We start from the raw sequence: 7,876 nt of genomic DNA on the forward strand, positions 1-7,876 counted from the left end.
CTCCTTTCCTGTGTCTCTATAAAAATGTATGTTTTTTTTTTTTTTTTTCACCTGTACCATCTGGGTCCCTGGTTTTACAAAAGTTGCCAGAGTGATCCACTTTATCAGTAACTACATACATCGCTGGTAATAAACTATTAGCTTGTCCAGAGAAAGCATGCCTCAGTTACCTTATTGTTGGCATTTTAGGTGCCACAGTTTTTGAAGTCCCATCCAAATCAGAGGAGAAGGTTTAGTCCCTTAGACTCCCTTAGTGGAATCTTTCCTTTCTCTTGTTCCAACTGAGAGGAGTATTTCTTCTAGGGATTTATATTACGAACTGTCTATTCTTCCTGAACCCAAAATCTTCCCTCAGCAAGAAGGTAAGTAGTCCACTGGCTACTTACTATTCGCACTGGAGACAGTTTTATCTATCTTGTATCAAAAGTTGCAACTTTATCTACCTTATTGTGATGTGCTAGTTTTGTGTTCAGTGTAATAATTTGGAAATAATTGGCGGTACATAACCTGGGTGCACTCCCAGAGGACAATCTCTTAAAGGAAAACTTTTTTTCTCAAGGAGGGCCCACCAGATTAATCTGGGGAAAATGATCCCTTGAGGGAATTTGGGGGTGAGATGAGAAGAGGGTATTATCCCTCAAGGGATACTCTCAACTATGGGTTAGCAAATAATCCCTTGAAAGAGTTCCTCCTCAAGGAGCTCTCTTCCCTAAATGAAGGGGGTAATAATCAAGAATGAAAAATGGATTTTGAATGTGTGTCTATGTAAATTAAGTCACACACAAAAACACACATATAGTTTACTAATCTGCTTGGAGAGTTTTGTCTAATGTGGTCTCTGGAGACATCTGGTGACAAAACTGAGAATAACAACAGGCTATTTTCGTTTTAGATATTTTCATCAGTTCAATTTATGACACAATGATCCTTTAATTTACTTCTGGAGAGAGATAATCTCCAGGTCTGGCCCTAATACTGCCCCATTACCTCATAAACTGTGAGCCCAAACAAAACACTGAATCTATTGGCAGTGCCATCAATGTTGGGGGAGCATGGCATGATGAACATAGACACAGAAAGCAAGAGCTAATAGGGATTAATCCTATGTCTCCATTTATATCGAAAGCACCAACATTTCCAAATAATCCACGGGTTTCCCCTTAACTAACCACCAGTTTTGGTGCTAAAAGCTGGCATCCAGAAAAGGTAGACAGGATTTCTGCAAGAGATTTCTTTAGGGTTACTTGCATAAATATGTATACATATATTGGATTTAATATATATTTTAACATGTTTAACATGTATTGGATTACCTGCCATCTAGAGGAGGGGGTGGGGGGAATGAGGGAAAAATTTGGAACACAAGGTTTGCAAGGGTCAATGTTGAAAAATTACCCATGCGTATGTTTTGTAAATAAAAAGTTTTAATAAAAAAATTAAAAATAAAGTCTCCATTTGTTGTGACCAAGGGTTTCACATATGAATAGTGGAAAACCTGTGTTTTCTTGGAGTTAATTGTTAGGCCAAAAGCAGCAAAGAATTGGTCTATATTTTGTTGCATATTAGCCTCAGAAGCTTCATTAACTGTACAATCATCTGCAATCAAAAAAATCATGTACCAGCCCTCCACAATTTTAGTCTTGGCTTATAGTCTTTTCAGTTTAAATTATTTACCATCAGTGCAGCAGCTGACCTTGATGCTATTTTTGTCCTCATTGAAGGCATCTGACAAGCATCATGATAATAGGCATGGGAGCAATACACTCCATTAGTGATGGGGATGCATAAGAGCATTTGTCCATCATCCAGAACCTATGCAAGCATGCCATCATGGAACTGATATACAATAACGGCGAATTCAAGACAACTAAATTTTGCCATGATTGTCCACAAGTCCTCATGACTAACAAGATCAAATCCTTCCATTTACACCTGAGGAAATTGAGACCCAAAGAAATTTATCCACAAACATTGAACATTATATATAGAACTCTATTCTGCCCCCCGACATATCTCCTGGAGTGATTAGAAGCAAACATCATACAACCATTCCTTAGCCCTTTCTAAAGGCACATTGGCTCTCAGGTAGATCATTTTCCAGGTGAAGAGTCAACCTTTTAAAGAGGACTGTTGCAAGAATTTTGCCGGCAATGACAGAGAGAGAGAGAGAGAGAGAAGGAGAGAGAGAGAGAGAGAGAGAGAGAGAGAGAGAGAGAGAGAGAGAGAGAGAGAGAGAGAGAGAGGGAGGGAGGGAGGGAGGGAGGGAGAGAGAGAGAGAGAGAGAGAGAGAGAGAGAGAGAGAGAGAGAGAGAGAGAGAGAGAGAGAGAGAGAGAGAGAGTGTTAGATGCCCCAGTGTATACAATGGACAAAATGGCTGGGCCTATAGTCAGGAAAACTCATATTTCTTAGTTCAAATCTAGCCTCAGATACTTGTTAGTTATGTGACACTGTTCAGGTCATTTAACCCTGTTTGCCAAGTGATCAAACCTTAATTTGAATAGAACAGACTTTTGTAATCTGTTAAGCAGCTATGGGATAACTCAGAATCCTACTTCCTATGCCTTAACAACAGTAAAAGCCACCGCGGGCCTCCTGCCTTGAAATGTTATGCTTTAAGGATTTTTATAATTACTAAGAATGTCTTAATAGATTTTAGAAGTTTTTCTCACAAAAAAATGCTTCATATTTTAGGACTAGGATTGTGGAATATGTGTCTCTTTCTTTCCTTCTGGGAGAGTGGGAGAGATATGACATATTTTCATCTCCTAGAATTTCATGTACCAGAATCACAACTAATCAAGCCATAATTCAACAGAGTTTAGCTGTTTTAAGCAAGCTAGTGAAAAGATCACCTGCGTTAAAATGCATTTTACAGCTTGGGAAGTAAGAATTTAGTAATGTCAAGACCCATATGCCAAGTTCACTCCTCTCTTTTTATTCTTTTTTTTTTTTTTTTTTTTTTTTTTTTTTTTTTTACTATTAGGAGATATCCTGTGTTCCAAAGCTAAAGACCATCAGGAAGCTATGCCCTGAACTTGGCATAACAAGATGAGCTCACCTTCTGTATGAATTTTACTAAATCACAAAATTGGCCCAAGCCAGTCCCAGGTGGTTCCCTGAGCTTGGACAAGCAATTGCAGGAGCCATATTCAGTTCTTGAAGCCATGCTATGAATAGACCTTTTGTCACTAAGCAAATTTGCTTTATTGCCATTATATCTCACCATGTGGTTCTTTATCTAATCACAACTATATATATCACTGCTTTGGATCTCCTTGGTCCTGGAGGAGACTCCAGCAGACATGCCTAATTTCCTTCCTCTAAAGGAATAAAGGCTTTTTGTCTATAACCCCTGTGAGAAATTTGGTATTTTATTTTATTTTTCAGACTAAACAGTTGGTGTATAACCTTTGTGACTCTCTGATCATTTATTTTCAGGGTTGACAGTAAGCCAATGGTTGTGATTAACAACTTTTTGTGCTAAAGGAGAAATTCAATTCTATAGATTGTCTGGGATAATATTAAACACATATTTTAGGAATTGAGCAAGTAAAGCAAAATTTAGAAGAATATGAAGGAAGTAAGAAAGATTTTAAAAGACTCAGGAGGGGTAGTTTAAAAAAGAAGCTGCAGTTAAAACATATTGAAAAAAAGGAAGATTTTTTATTTCATAGAAATAAGGAGAACATAGGAAAGTTCATGGATTTTTTGTTTTGTTTTTTAATAGAACTATTACAATGAGATTTTGCAGCTGGACATTCCCAGGCTCCAAAGCAGGGGAATAGAAACTCAAAGCTGTCTCTGGTCTCACACCATCTCATTCTAAGAGCAAGTAAAAGAAGGAGAACTTGATCAGGTTCTTTAGGTGATCTGAAAATAAATAGAAAAAAATTAAAGAAAACTGGGAATTGCTACCATGTATCTCTAAAAATAAGTTAATTGAGAGCAATTGGTTCTCATACTTGAAGTGCCAAAAATTTCTGAGATTTTAAATATTGCCATTAGTGGTTATAAAACTTAGGTTTGATTTGGTGAAATATGTCCTCAGAATGTGGTCTAAGTGTGCTATTCTATTAGGATAATTATGATAAATCAGAATTCAATACAAGACTGTCACTCTTAAATATTTGGCAATAGACTAGCTAGAAGTAGTGGGCCCTTATAATATGAAGTGATTAAAATAAATAAGCCATGTAAAATAAATAAAATAAAAATTGATATTCTATATGATGCCAATTGTAAATGTATTGTGTGTGTATGTGTTTCTCCATATTATGTTTGACTTTATTTTGGTCTCATTTTAAAGGGAATGTGTTCTTTTAGTAAGACCATCATTCTAAGTCAAAATTTATTTTACTAGCATTAAGACAAAATGATGGGAAAATGCATAGGCCAGAGAAATCTAAATTAGACTCTAATTTTGGGAAATTTGCTAATGATATTAAAATAAGTTGCTTTACCTCAATGTACTAATCTGTAAAATGGATAAAAGTAGTGCCTACCTCTAGGGTTATTGGGAGAACCTAATGATATGATTGTGAAGTGCCCAACATAAATTTGATGATTGATTGTATTAGAAATATTAGGAAAAAATCCATTTTTATCTGGATTCTTTTGGGTTATAGATTTGATTATTTTGAGACTGATGTCAATATGTTTGAAAACTGTTTAGAAATATAAAAGGTAATGCTTTCTATGAATTTGATATAGGAAAGATTTCTTGAGATGTCCTCATCTATAAATTACAGAATTCTAAGATTTACCAGCATAGATAACAGTTTAAAATAGTCAAGTATGAGAAGTTGTGCTGGATTCTTGCAGCAAACTGACAACTGGGCAAAGCCTCACAACTTTAAGACTTCAAGACCTAACTTCACACACAGGTTAAGGTGTAATAATTTACTATTAGTTGAGAGCTCAAGTTAAAGGGTAGTAATTTAATTTTAGTTGAGAACTAGAAATTACAAAGAGAAGAAATTCAATTTATATTCCCATCACCTTTATCCCTAGTCTTACTGAGGAAGCTAGACATGATACTGATAATAAACTGTTATCTTGCCCAGAGAAAAATGTACCTCAGTTTTTCTGCTATTGGCATTTTATACCTCACAAGTGCTTATCTTTTTAAGGAGGGAGTAGGAGGGAAAAAATTTGAACTCAAAATTTTAAAAAATGAATGTTAAAAATGATTTGTACATTTAATTGTAAAAATGTACATATATACATATATGTTATATGTACATGTGTGTATATATGTCTATATATGTATAAAAGAAATCAGATTTTGACCAACCTTGCTGCTCTAAAATAGACTTTCTTATGTGAAATGACTCATCTCTATTTTACAATGAAAAATTAAAAATCATACTTCTGCTAGCCAAGACACAAATGGGCAAATGTCTTTATGTGCCCCATAGTCACCAAATACTTAAATGTGGTGTTTTTCTTCTTTAAAATATAACATGAAGGTTCTCTCTGAGAGCAGGTTTCTTGGGGAGGGTTTCTGGAGGCAGCCTTAGTTTCAATTAAAAGTAATAATCACCCAAATGCAGCCAGGTGCTAAAAGTTCAGATCTTTTATTGTCTCCAATGTAGCCCGGTTAGTTTTCTTAGAGGCCTCTCTCTCTCTCCTTGGTTCTAAGAGGTCTTGCAGCTTTGTCCTTTGCTTCTGCCTCTGCTTTCTCCACCCTCCAGCCAGTACCAAGGTGAAAGTTGGAAATGAATCTGTCTTGCCTCTGAGAGAAAGCTTCTGGCTCTCAATCTCCCAGAGTTCTCCTCTCTGACCCCTGGCAATATTCCGAAGTAACTCACTAACCCGAAGCTAAGAGCCTCTTTATATATGATCTCCCAAAGATTGACTCTTCCTTCCGGAGGCAAGGATTAAGGGAGGTGTGAATTCGGATATCTCATACTAAACCCTGAAAGCTCCCAAACGTGTGGACTTCAATGAATACAGGTGTGAACACAAGCATTGTTTCTCAGTTCCACTTAGTACCTTGTTTCTTCTGGCCCATAACATCTCCTTGTAGGATCAGATCAATCATACTTAACCATGCTAAATTAGATAATTATTGTCTCTATCAACTCTAATGACTTAACAATTTGTAAAGATTCCAACAATATACATCACAATTTCTGAGCTAACAACATTAAAGTTTTTATAACAATCATACATAAATTAAATTGTCATTCTTTTGTCTTTCATTTCTGAAGAGGACTAATATATAACATTATAAACAATAAACTTCAAAAGACTTCCAAACTATTTAATGTAATGACCAACCACTGTCCCCAAAAGCTAATGATGAAGCACATATAACTATTAATAGAAAGATGATGGATAGAAGATGCAGAATAAGGCACACATATGATTTTGTTTCGCTGGACTAATCATATTTGTTTGAAGAACTTTATTTTTCTTTTTTTTTTTCTAATTGGAGGTTGGAATAGAAGGAAGGGTTACAATAGAAGAAAAGAAAAGTCATTCAGGCATTTTTTTTGAATGCACTGGGAATAGATGGAAAAGCAAAAAGATTAAGAGAGAAGTAGGGCAGCTTTCAAAATTATGATTGTTATATTATATATTTAAAAGAAAGGAAATTTAGGGGCAGCTAGGTATCAAAGTGGAGAGAGCACCAGCCCTGAAATTCAACTCTGACCTCAAACACTCAATACTTAACACTTACTAGCTGTGTGACCCTGGGCAAGTCACTTAACCCCAATTGTCTCAGCAAAAAAAGGAAATTTATACATGATAGAGAGATCAGTTTCATGAACAATCTTCTGTTATACCATGTAACTGTCCATTTTATTCAATGTTAGCAAAGTTCAGATTTTTAAAAATGTTTATTTTATTTAAATTAAAATATTTTTAAATTACTATTATTGTCAATGAGGGTGTCCTTGATGAATTTACTTGAGTGAGTTTCATTAAAAAGTTATATAGATGGGGAAGTAGATATTTAAGCTGGTACTTAATTCTCCAATCTTCTTTTTTTTTTTTTTCATAATAAAGTACAAATCTTTTCCTACATTTTTTCCCAAAATAACTCGATCTTTCAATATCCTCATAATTTTCTCCCTATTTTGCATTTGGTCCAATACAGATGTTTTAAAAATTGTACTTTGTTCTCTGTAGGACTATTTCTACCTCTTAACAAGCACAGCCAGGTAATATGATGTTAAAGTCCAAATATGGTGCTTTTTACTGTCTTTTAGAATAGAAAAAGGTTTATTACCAAATCTTTGCCGATTGTTTTCATCTTCTTTTGTTGAATTCCTTCCATTTTTTCATCCTTATATAAATGCTTAGTTGACCGTCTTGCCCGATTTTCTGTAAAATTATTTTTTCCTTCTACTGCTTCTTTATTTTGAATGTGTTTTGAATTAGAATTTTATTCATAATCTTCCATCATATTTCTTCATATAATTTTCACAAACTAGCTTGTTTTTAAAAAGCGTTGCTTCTAATTCTCAAATTTGTAGGTCGGTTTTGCTTACAAAAGGCTTATTGATTCTCCTTGATATGGGAGTGCATTTACATCTTTATTAATTTTAATATTTGTCTTTTTAAATTCATATTCCTTTCCCCCCACACCATTAACTTGTTTAAATAGAACAGAATATAGTTGTTTTAAGTGCATTCCATTTTATTATTGTTCTGTAAGGAATGACCAGCAGGATGAATACAGAGAGGACTGGCGAGAATTACATGAACTGATGCTGAGTGAAATGAGCAGAACCAGGAGATCATTATATACCTCAACAACGATACTGTTTGAGGATGTATTCTGATGGAAGTGGATCTCTTCGATAAAGAGAGCTAATTCAGTTTCAATTGATCAAGGATGGACAGAAGCAGCTACACCCAAAGAAA

This window comes from Antechinus flavipes, chromosome 2, assembly GCF_016432865.1.
Source record: "Antechinus flavipes isolate AdamAnt ecotype Samford, QLD, Australia chromosome 2, AdamAnt_v2, whole genome shotgun sequence".
In the NCBI taxonomy this organism is placed as follows: Eukaryota; Metazoa; Chordata; class Mammalia; order Dasyuromorphia; family Dasyuridae; genus Antechinus; species Antechinus flavipes.